This window comes from Pleurodeles waltl, chromosome 10, assembly GCF_031143425.1.
Source record: "Pleurodeles waltl isolate 20211129_DDA chromosome 10, aPleWal1.hap1.20221129, whole genome shotgun sequence".
Taxonomy (NCBI): Eukaryota; Metazoa; Chordata; class Amphibia; order Caudata; family Salamandridae; genus Pleurodeles; species Pleurodeles waltl.
In genome coordinates, this window is record NC_090449.1 from 1,024,699,379 (window position 1) to 1,024,711,706 (window position 12,328).

The window sequence follows — 12,328 nt, forward strand, 5'->3', positions numbered from 1 at the left end:
TCTGCAATCTGGAGGCTTTGGTTTGTGAAAGATGGGTTTCTTGCAAGAGGGCTAAGTTGATAGAGTGACGTTTAAGGTAAGAGTACTCCGAAGAACGTCATGAGGGGGTATACATACTCCTCACGTTCCACATGACTATACTAAGGCTGGTCATAGGCGCGGTGCAGTAGGGCTCCGCAAGATCGCATGGTGCATTATCCAGGCACTAGTGGATCGGGGTAGACATGTCAAAAGATGGGCAGGAGTTAGTGTCAAGTGGCATTTGTATCAAGGAGAGGGAGACATAGCATATCACAAATAACAAAACATGAATACCAAAAGAGCGGAGGGACAACAGGCATCCGCTCAAACAGCCAAACAACATATGCGGCGAAGTATATGTCTCTTAGCGAGAGGAACGTTGGAGGGAAGCAAAGCACATCAGCTAGAGGAGTCTATCCCCTAAGTAATAGGGTAGGTTGGTCATAGAGTTGTGTTGGTGCGGCAGCGTTAGGTAGGCAGCTCTAGGCCACTGTGTTCAGTGCAGGTAGATATGACATAGGTATAGTGTGTAGTTGTTCTGTAGGGGGAGGCCGGTCAGTGCAACAGCAATGTCTGGGTTTACTTGGGGGTGGATCCGGTGTGGGTAAAGACAGCTTATCTGTTCTAGATGATTATATTCATGTGATGCCATCTGCGGTCTGCGGTGTCACTTCAGGGGGGAGGCAGGGATTCCGCTCCAGATGGCCAGGAGGTGGGTGAGTTATCATCGCTGAGTGACTTAGTGGACCCCATCTCGTGATCAGAGTTCTATTTGGTCTCCTGCATCGTGACAAACATTTTTGTGGCTCGCCATCTGTCCTGTAAGACTTGTTCCAGGTCAGGTGAGGAGTGTATATGTGACATTTAAGGGGATGAGTGTGGTGTCTCCTGCGGTGGTCCGTAGGTGGGTCATTAAATGACCCCAGCTTAAGTTTGCGGTGTGACGGTGTTCCGAAGCCATTGGACTCCAACCATTCCCATACATACTCCGGTGATCAGTCTCAACCGGTGATCACTCTCAACCGTGATGGAAAGTGGAGTGAGTAACGGATGTCGAGGGTTCGAAGATCACATTTGACTGTCATAAAGGAGTGGAGTTGCTCTGTTTTTGTACGAACACAGTGTAGTCTGGGAAAAACATGACTTGGGAGTTCTCAACTGTAATTTCTTTGAGCTTGCAAATTTCCTGTAAAATGGAGTCTCTATCAAGGTTGTGCAGCAAGCGGAAGAGGAACAGGCGGTGGTTTGCTCTTGGGGATGGCCTCTGTTGGGATGTGGTGGGTGTGCTCCACCGAGAAAAACTGAGACAGTGTCTCAGGTTGAAGAAGATCACATATCCATTTTTCTGCAAATGCTACTGCATCTGTGCCTTCTGTTCCCTCTTAGCCTACCACTTGCACATTATTTCCCTGTGAGTAGCCTCCAAATCTTCAGTTCGGTGCTCCAAGATGTTGATGCGGTCTATCAGTGAGCGCAGTGTTACCTGTAGTTCCTGGGTTTTCGGTTGCAGTTCAGAAGGAAGGTGCTCAGTAGTCTTAACTTAGTCTGCTAATTTTCTGTGATCCCCGTGTAGTAGTGAGATCAGCTGTAACTTTGTCTATCTTACTCTCTAGGGACATACGTGTGCTTGCCAGTGAGGTGGTGAGGTTTGCCATCGCTGTCAGCACCGAGTCCAGCTTTTCCCCAATGGACTTGGCTCATTCTGGTATGTATCTGCCCTCACTGTCAATTACAGAGCTATCTGCAGTGAAGGGATTCCCTGGCCTGACCCACAGTAGCACACCCTTAGTGTAAGAGGAGAAAGTAGTGGCGAACACTTGGCCCTTGGCCCCTCCAGCACCTCTGCAATCTGGAGGCTTTGGTTTGTGAAAGATGGGTTTCTTGCAAGAGGGCTAAGTTGATAGAGTGACGTTTAAGGTAAGAGTACTCCGAAGAACGTCATGAGGAGGTATACATACCCCTCACGTTCCACATGACTATAGTAAGGCTGGTCATAGCCGCGGTGCAGTAGGGCTCCGCAAGATCGCATGGTGCATTATCCAGGCACTAGTGGATCGGGGTAGACATGTCAAAAGATGGGCAGGAGTTAGTGTCAAGTGGCATTTGTATCAAGGAGAGGGAGACATAGCATATCACAAATAACAAAACATGAATACCAAAAGAGCGGAGGGACAACAGGCATCCGCTCAAACAGCCAAACAACATATGCGGCAAAGTATATGTCTCTTAGCGAGAGGAACGTTGGAGGGAAGCAAAGCACATCAGCTAGAGGAGTCTATCCCCTTAGTAATAGGGTAGGTTGGTCATAGATTTGTGTTGGTGCGGCAGCGTTAGGTAGGCAGCTCTAGGCCACTGAGTTCAGTGCAGGTAGATATGACATAAATATAGTGTGTAGTTGTTCTGTAGGGGGAGGCCGGTCAGTGCAACAGCAATGTCTGGGTTTACTTGGGGCTGGATCAGGTGTGGGTAAAGACAGCTTATCTGTTCTAGATGATTATATTCATGTGATGCCATCTGTGGTCTGCGGTGTCACTTCAGGGGGGAGGCAGGGATTCCGCTCCAGATGGCCAGGAGGTGGGTGAGTTATCATCGCTGAGTGACTTAGTGGACCCCATCTCGTGATCGGAGTTCTATTTGGTCTCCTGCATCGTGACAAACATTTGTGTGGCTCGCCATCTCTCCTGTAAGACTTGTTCCAGGTCAGGGGATGAGTGTGGTGTCTCCTGCGGTGGTCCGTAGGTGGGACATTAAATGACCCCAGCTTAAGTTTGCGGTGTGACAGTGTTCCGAAGCCATTGGACTCCAACCATTCCCATACATACTCCGGTGATCAGTCTCAACCGGTGATCACTCTCAACCGTGATGGAAAGTGGAGTGAGTAACGGATGTCGAGGGTTCGAAGATCACATTTGACTGTCATAAAGGAGTGGAGTTGCTCTGTTTTTGTACGAACACAGTGTAGTCTGGGAAAAACATGACTTGGGAGTTCTCCACTGTAATTTCTTTGAGCTTGCAAATTTCCTGTAAAATGGAGTCTCTATCAAGGCAGCAAGCGGAAGAGGAACAGGCGGTGGTTTGCTCTTGGGGATGGCCTCTGTTGGGATGTGGTGGGTGTGCTCCACCAAGAAAAACTGAGACAGTGTCTCAGGTTGAAGAAGATCACATATCCATTTTTCTGCAAATGCTACTGCATCTGTGCCTTCTGTTCCCTCTTAGCCCACCACTTGCACATTATTTCCCTGTGAGTAGCCTCCAAATCTTCAGTTCGGTGCTCCAAGATGTTGATGCGGTCTGTCAGTTAGCGCAGTGTTACCTGTAGTTCCTGGGTTTTCGGTTGCAGTTCAGAAGGAAGGTGCTCAGTAGTCTTAACTTAGTCTGCTAATTTTCTGTGATCCCCATGTAGTAGTGAGATCAGCTGTAACTTTGTCTATCTTACTCTCTAGGGACATACGTGTGCTTGCCAGTGAGGTGGTGAGGTTTGCCGTCGCTGCCAGCACCGAGTCCAGCTTTTCCCCAATGGAATTGGCGCATTCTGGTAGGTTTGATGAGTTGGGTTCTGTCTCTCTGGTCAGATGAGGGCTGTGTAGTTGTGCTGTTTGCTCCAGCGCGGAGGCATCCTATGCCATCGATGCGTCCGCGCAGGAGGCCTTTTAATGAGGAGGGCCCACTTCCCAGGGCTGAGTGTGAGCCCGGCAGCACAAGCAACCTGTTTTTGTTGCAGCAGAGAGGTAGATTTCTGGGTATACCGGGCAAGATAATGGTTATTTGTAGCAAGTATAGCTACCAGCCAGGTCAGTAGTAGGTAAGTTGTTGGAAAGCTGCGGCAGCGGACACTGAAGAGCCTCAGTCTGTTCCTTCTTTTTCCCTTATCACCCCTCAACCCCAATTCGGGTCAATGTAGTGAGTGGCCTAGCAGCAGGCGCCCCACTGTATGAGCCATAGCAAAGCTCCTCTGCCTCTACGAACGTCGTTGCTGCCTCAGCTCCAATCCTGGCAGTGGCTTCGCATTGCAGTGCATGGGAAGCAGTACACTGCAGCTTTCCAAGCTCCTTCAGGAGGGCAGAAGGTATACTGGGGGCAGCCGAATATACCTGTATGGGGGGGGAGGTGTGGCAAGCACAGTTGCCTGGTGTCGGCGCGGTTTAGAGATGGCAGGCACAACTCCCCACAGGCCACTTCACATTAAGCTGCTCTCCGCTATCTGCAGCCTCTTCTCCAGTCGCAGATTTTGGCTAGGTTATCAACTCAAAGCTTGAGGGATTTGAGTCTTTTCTCCTGCAGAGTGGATGGTTTGCACCAAACAGGATAATTGCTGACTTGTGGGGATAGATGTTAAAGCTCTTTCAAGGCGTGTCCCCGATCTTGGCTGCACAAGCTCTGCCCCTCTTCAGAGACCTATAATAAAGCACACTCAGTGCTGCTGCGAGCTCTAAACCCAGAAGCAGGGAGCAAGATGTTCTCAGTGAGAAAAGTGTTAAACTGTTGATTTACCAATCTTTCCAAGACTTTTGCGGCTGCTGGGATTAGACGGATAGGTCTAAATTTAGACAGGGATTCCAGATAGCCTTAGGCCATTTTAAGTAAGGGAATCACATTGGCTCACTTCCAGTCATCCAGTAGAGTACCAGAAAGGTAGCGAATTACTCCTGATATATTGGGCCAACAATATCCGTGATCAGCTTCAGGATGTGAGGTGGAATAAGATCAGTCGGAGATCCTGATTTCCATTTGGCGAAGGAAGCTGTCACTTGCTCCTGCAGACGGAACCTGAAAAGACATTGATTTGGAGTATGCTGTAGGACCAGCTAGAGTTCTGGCTTCTTAAAAAGGTTACTCGTCCCTGTTAAATTGGTATTGATTTTGAGGATTTTATCCTAAAAAAAAAAAAAATCACTACGTCGGACGCAGAGAGACTGGCAGGCTCCTGTGGTAAGCCAGGCTCGCCCGCACCCTTTTTCTTTGTATATTTGCCATTCTGAAGTCACTCCCCATGCTTTCTGCTCTCCAAGCAAGCTGGAAGCATTGACCACTTCAGTGTACCAACATCAAAGGGGAATGGAGAGTCAGGTGCCCCACAGAGCGGGGTGTAGCTGGACCAGATTACTTATCCCCAAAGTACATCTCTCGTCCCCACCTGATTCCACGAGGTCCCAGTAAAGCTATGATCAATCCCTCTGTTTCTGCACTCTCTTCTCAACTTTATTCAGGGTGTAGATCATTAGTATACATATGTAGGGATGCCTGTGAGGAGCCACGCACCCAATCCAGCTGCGCAGGGGCTATCCATGCAAATCCTTAATTGGGAGCAGGCGTAGATCAGCATTATACATATGTGGGGATGCCTGTGAGGGGCCAAACACACGATCCAACTGTGCAGGGGCTGTGCATCCAAATTCTTAATTTGGGGTATATGTTGAGGCCGTTAGGTGCCCTATAGTTCCCTAATTATATCAGATTCCCCAATGGTTTACTGTGGCAGCTCAGGATTTGAACAGAGGCCTAGGCCCCTTCCCGATCATTACTGTAGGGTTCAGCCTCTTTCAGAGCACCAGTAGACCCAGTGGAGGTATGGGAGGCAAAGTTACAGTGTTCACGTACCTCCAAGCCGGTTAGAAGAGCGGGGGAGAGCAGACAGACCCAAGCCAATGCACGGGTGGGTCTCCAATGTTCAGGATCAGGCCTCGAGTCCCCTTACAAATGCTGATCTCTCCTCCTTTTCTTGAGCTGTGATAATAGGCCCTTCAAAAGTTGCAGGACACAGTTCCCTGGTCAGCACATGCTCCACAGGTAGTGTTGCAGCAGGATAACAATGGAGGTTTAGCAGGCAATGTAGCAGCTTATTCATATATCCAGTTTAGCAAGAGGGGCTGGGGGAGCAGACCTACACCAGCCAGTCACAGAGGTCACTAATACTCAGCACAGTATAACAATCAGTTAGGGCACTCTGCTATGCTCGTTCATATAGTGCCTGTATCCCCAGCAGTGTTAGCACAACATCCCCAGCCTTCCATTCAAAATGACTGATGCAATTCTTCTCATCAAAAAAAAAAGAAAGGTGATGGCAAGGAACTCCATTAGGAGCATTAAGGTGCGCCCACCATGTTTCATGAAGAACATCCTCTAGTGGCACCTTCTTATCAAATATCATTTGTAGACGGGTTTTGACATCCCTGTTCGTACGTTCCACTAACCCTTTACTCTGGGGAATGTACAACAGTCTTTTGGTGAATTATAGACAGCCTATTCAAGAATTCCTGCATTTCAGATAAGGTTCACTGCACTCCAATATCAGTTACCAAATATTTTGGTATACCTTCACAAGCAAATTTGTCCTTTAAGAGTTCAGTCATACTCCCTGTGTACACCACCCAACACCTTTGGTTGCAGCCCACTTTTTTTTAAAATTATATTTTTTATTGATTTTCATTGAGAAACTTAACAAAGAGCGGGTCTTGGCAACTGCTTAATGAACATCATATGGCATGAACGATGTAACCTGTTCAGGCATTGAATACAAGGAAATTAGACCCAAGAAGGAAGATTACACAGATACTAAAGAGATCGAGAAGTAGAAGAAATAGAGATTGAAACTGTTCTCCACAATGGCGTAGAAATTGTAGCATATCCACTAGTAACTTTAGAAATGACCATGGATGGCACGCCCACCAGTTGCACAATTTAGGGGGTTCTGACATTGATTAAATACAACCATAGTCACACTTCAGTAAGGCAGTGCATTCGTTTTTTCTTGTCACCAGATTATTGGAGTAGTGCTGTGCACCACGGGATGCCCACAGACTTCACAGTAAACATGTGACTGGCAGTAATGTAGTAACTCTTCATGACCCAAAGTCTCGATTTAGGGGGGGGGTCATTGTTTTTGGATTTCACTTTCATCATATGTTCCAAATCTCCACTGCATATCCAGTACACCTTGGAGTTTCATCTTAGAGTAGTACTCAGCTTCAGCTCGCATCCATGTTAGCAGTGTTCTTAGCCATTCGCCCACACCAGGGCGTGCTTTTCATTGCATCAGTATTTGGTACTTAAAAAGAGCAAGGGCTAGGTCAATACATTTGTGAATGTTTTTGTCTGTTGGTGTTCGTGTCCGTGCCCCCAGTATGCAGAATTCCAGTATGAGTGGCACTCTATAGTCCACTATCTCGCTTATGATTTTTACAGACTTATCCCAAATGTGTTGAAGTGGTTGATAATCGCATGTCATATGATAAAAGCTCATCCCTAAAGGCCTGCAGCTGGGACACACTGGGGCCACCCCTGGAAACATTTGCGCTATCCTTTGCGGCAATAAGTAAGCCTGATTTAAGACATTCAATTGTGTATACCTGAACTGTGTGTCACGATATACTTCTTTTATCTATTGCACCACTTGAGTCCATTGGCTATCAGTTATGGGGAGGACAATTACATGTCCCACCTTGCCCGAGCTTCTGTGAGGCCCCTAAATGCTGTGGGCTGCAAAGCCAGGTATATGTTGGTAATGGCATGCAGGGTGCCCCCATGTGTAAGAAAAGTAAGTAGTATATGGGAGCAGGGAGGCTCTTTCCACTTCACCCCCCTCCTTGTGTCTAGCATCTCTCTCTGTAGCACATAATATGTCAAAAAGTACCCCATTGGAATTTTGAATCCATTTCTGAGTTCCTGGAATGATAAAAGTATACCTTCCTTGTACAGGTCACCCAGCATCAGGAGGCCGGTGACAGTCCAAGCGGCCACAACAGCTCAGCCGGTCGTAACAGCCAGACGTGGCGTCTGCCATATTGAGACCAGGGAAGAGTAGGGCGGCCCATCGTCATTTCCCGTCGCATACCTTGCCCAACACTGACAGACCAACCCTATCTCCTTGCTCTCTGTAATATGTCGGGGTCTCTGGGATGTCAACAATGTATACACTGGGACTCCATTAAGAGCCCCTTGGATCTGTACTCTCTCGGGGCAGTTGTCAGAACCAAGCCACCACATCCACCACTGGAGCTGGGCTGCCGCATAGCACCATTCATAATTGGGTGCACTCAGCCCACCCTCCGATTGCGGATTCTGTAACACCTGTAAGGCCACCCGTCTATTAGGTCTGTCAGTAGGCTGTGTACTGCCTTAAAAAAGGTCTTAGGTAAGTATAAAGAAAACTGCAAAATAATATAATAGCCGAGGCAACACTAGCATCTTGGCAACGCGCCTCACCAGTGACAATGGGAGGGATTTCCAAAAAAGGGAGAGACCTGCAGAACCCCCTCAGGGACCTGTTGAGGTTGCCCTCTCTAAGGTCATCTGGATCATGATAAATCTGTATTCCTAAATATTTCAAAGTATCATGGCATCACTTTAGTTGGCAGTCAGGGAGAAGTCCCCTTTCCGGCGCCGGGACCAGCACCAGTGGATAACTACACAACTTGTCCCAGTTAACTCGCAAGCCAGATATCTCTGCAAAGTCGTCCATCAGAGCCATTAAGTGTGAGAATGAAGAGGGGGCATCGCGTAGGAACAGCAGTGCATCATCCGTCTACAGGGAAGCCTCCTGATGCACCCCAAGAACTGGTATTCCCCAAAGTCTTGTTTGAAGTCTCAGTTCGCATGCCAACTTCTCCAGAGCCAGGGCAAATGATAGAGGGGATAACGGGCACCCTTGCCTGGTACCTCTATGAATAGCAAAGGTATCCAAGATGGTAATCCCTGTGCGCACCCGCGCCATCAAGTTGCTGTATAATGTCTTGATCCAGCTCACAAAAACAGGACCAAAGCCAATCTGTGTGAGCGTGGCCACAAGGAATCCCCATCCCAGGGTATCAAAGCCCTTTTCTATGTCTAATGATACCATACACAGTCCCCTCCCATGACCTGGGGCCATATCAATAAGACTGAGCAGACGCCTAATATTAATGAAGGTATTGCAACCAGAATTGAAACCTGATTTATCCGAATGCACTATACTATTAATAACTGGGAGTAGCCTATTGACCAATATTTTCTCGAGTATTTTACAGTCCAGGTTTAATAGGGACAGTGGTTGATAGGATCGGACATCTAACGGTCCCGATCTGGCTTAAGTAACACCACTATCAGTGCTTCTTTAAGTGTTTGGGGTAGTTGGCACGTCTTTCGGGCCTCATTAAAAACCCCGCAAAATGTGGGCACTAGTGTGGCTGTGTATTGTACATAGTATTCAATGGGGAGTCCATCGGTGCCCGGTGTCTTATTCCTAGCAATCTGTTTTATGGCCAATTTGATTTCATCCAGCTGTGGCTGTGCCTATAAGTCCTCCCTGTATGTAGGCAATATCGTGGGCAAAGTCAAGCTGTTTAGGTAAGTGCGCACTCTATCCATTGGTGTGGAGGTAGTACTCAATAGAGTGATTGATAATAGTCATTGAAAGCAGAATTTATGGCCATTTGTGTATTCTTTATCTTGCTGTCAGGCAGACATATGGCTCCTATTGGCTTTCGGTGGACGTCCTCCTTAACTAGCCATGCTAGTAATCTGCCTGATTAGTCCCCTTCAGTGTGTATCGAGGCTAACCATCTTCTATAATCATGTCTTCTAGTCATATTTCTGTGTCTGTATTTTCCCCTCTCAGGGTGCAAAGCCACTCTACGTGGGTGGGTAAGCGTACTACGTCCTTCTCATTTCCTTCTCCAGTCGTGAGAGCTCAGCTGACAGAGCTCTTTAAGCCTCCCCCCAAAGACACTCGCATACAATCGCCTCGCACCAACACCTTGTGGGCCTCCCACTCCAGTGCCCGGGATGTCTCTGTTTTTTGGTTGTGTTCAAAATAAGTTAAAAGCAGCTTAGAGAGATCTCCTCTATATGGAGGATCCAATAGGGCCTCCGGTTGAAGCAGCAGGTGAGTATCACAGACTGTTCTCTTCCCCATTTTAGTGTGAACAGCAATGGGGAGTGATCCGAGAGCGTACGTGCCAAGTGTTCAGTTCCCTGGGCCCACCCACCTAGGGATTCGCTGCATAGAAACAAATCTAGTCTCATGTGGTTATCCTGGACTGGTGATTATTAAGAGTAGTCCCTTGCCATAGGGTTGTGTAGATGCTAAATGTCGCATAAGCAGGCGACGTGTCGCTCGGGTGGATGTCGCACCCTGCTTTGTGGGGGTCAATCTGTCTACGTGTATATCAGAGACGCAATTGTTATCACCACCCCATATTCCGGGGCTCTAAGGGTCATGTAGTATGGCAGGACTGAGGGTATCGAGGAATGCCAGTTGACTGAAATTTGGGGGTATATCTCTGCGATCACCTGTGGAAGGCCAACAAAATCACATATCGGCCTTCTGTGTCAATTTTATGCAAATCCACAACATATGGTATGTCCATAGAAATCCATATCAGCACCCCTTTAGCATAGGCAGAAGAAGTGGTGCTATAAACCTGTCCCCTCCATCTAGTCCTCACCTCATTAAGTGTGGTTTGTGTGATGTGCATTTTTTGTAAAATCACCACTTGTATATGGTGGCACTTGAGATATGCTTGTATTTTACAGTGCTTTGGAGTTTTGGCCCTACCACGGACATTTCATGTCAGGAACTTGTATTGAGGGGTGGAAGTGTTCTGTCGTTCACCCATATGGTGATGTGTGTGTATACACCATACCCTCCGGAAAATAAGGATCTTGTTGACCTGCAGTCGCATCCCGGGACTGGGGACCCCGTGTGCCCATGGCTAATTCTTTGTACTCTCACTACTAATCCCAGCATGCTTCACCAGTCCCACATATATTGCGTAGAGAGAGATACGGTATACAGATAAAGTAGGTTGAAGAAAACAAACATAACAAGCTTAACTTCCCCCCTCGCCGATAGGATGGAGAGTCTCTGGCCTGATCTTCCCACACAAACATTATCAACAGTAAGATTAAGTTTCTAATTCCTTAGCATAAACCTCATCCATTTTAGTCATTGTCTGGAGGCGGGGCACTCTCTTAGGAGCGCAAGTTCAGCTTGTCTGCGAGCCCGCGCTCATAACAGTTATGTCGGACCTGTGTGCCCGGACCCCTCGGCCATTATTCTGGTAGGCCCGTCATCAAGCAGGGCAGGAGGAGGGGCAAAGGCACCCTTCAATACTGAGGAAGAAGACGGGCTACAATTTTAGATCATCTGCCAATATCAGTGTCATCTCTGGCCTTCAATTTGTGGTACTCGATGAAAGTGCCATCTCCACACTGTCATGTTGGTGTGTCATCTTTCAATGGCTCTTGCAACGAGGTATCAGCCACTCTCCTGTGTTCTGATCCGGGCCCGTCACTGCCGCCAGGTGTCTTCTGGGGAGGTGAAAAAGTAGATGACCCCCTCGTAGATGACGTTTAGTTTGGCAGGGAATAATACGGCATACTTCAGGGAGAGCTCTTGGAGTTTTCGTTTCATGGCAAGACAAGAATTGAGACGCCGCTGCACCTCAGTGGTGAACTTGGGGGATGCCATAATAGTGACATTCTCATAGTGCCAGGGACCTTTCGAACGAAACAATTGTAGGATTAAGTCACGGTCACAGAAATTGAGAAACTGGGCAATCCGTGAGCGCGGCCTGTCCCCAGTGGGTGGTGGCCTACCGGGTGTACTGTGCGCCCTCTCAATTGAGGAAAAAATGTGGTATCCTGTCTTTCAGTACCATAGACATCAGCCAGTCTTCCAAGAACAGTTCAACGTTGGGGGCCAAAGAACCGGACATTGGGCGGGAGCGTCCCTCCGCATCCTCCGCTCGCCGATGAAGGTCCTCACCCTTCGTCTGTAGATCTTGCACCTGTGTCTGTAGGCCTTGGAAAGTAGGTCTCATGCTGGTGAGCACTGATTCCGATTCATTGACGGTCTCCGTTAGTTTTCGATGGTCTGCTCTAAGTAAGTTGGCTTCTAAGGAGACTGTATCAATCTTTGCCTCCAGCGGTGTCTTAGTCAGCTGTTGCCTGCAAGATTTTATCAAACTGCACAGAATGACTGCAGAGGGTGGTGTTCAACCTGGCCATAGGATCCTCTGGCGTATCCATCGAGGTTGCACAATACGCATTACTTAAAACTTCTCGTCCCATGGGTTTGGAGGTCTTAGTAACTTCTTGTCCCATGGGTTTGGGGGACTTGGTTTGCACCATCATGGTGGCCAGGTCGCTGTCCCATGCAGTAGTTCCAAACTGTTAATATAAAGATTCCAGAGCAATGCACTGTCTGTTCCCTGGTCCCCAGTACCATTGGTAAGATCCGTGCTGAGGCTTGGCCCCCTCAATCCTGTGCGACACGGAGTGGCCAACCACTGCTGGATCACAGTTAGAGCAATTGTAGGGCAGTGTGTCG

General features: G+C 48.0%; 1 protein-coding gene across 4 annotated transcripts in view; it reads left to right on the top strand.

Annotated features, from left to right (window-relative positions):
• Positions 1–12,328, top strand: part of ABHD5 (abhydrolase domain containing 5, lysophosphatidic acid acyltransferase) — a 134,622-nt gene that overhangs the window by 14,466 nt on the left and 107,828 nt on the right. Inside the window, exons 2-3 of one of the 4 annotated variants that reach the window (XM_069211972.1) lie at positions 1,635–1,726; positions 3,465–3,556. The exons of 2 other annotated variants lie outside the window; for them this stretch is intronic. The gene's annotated coding sequence lies outside the window, so the exon portion shown is untranslated. The remainder of the gene's footprint in view (positions 1–1,634; positions 1,727–3,464; positions 3,557–12,328) is intronic. One more of the 4 variants, XM_069211973.1, reaches the window with a different exon arrangement.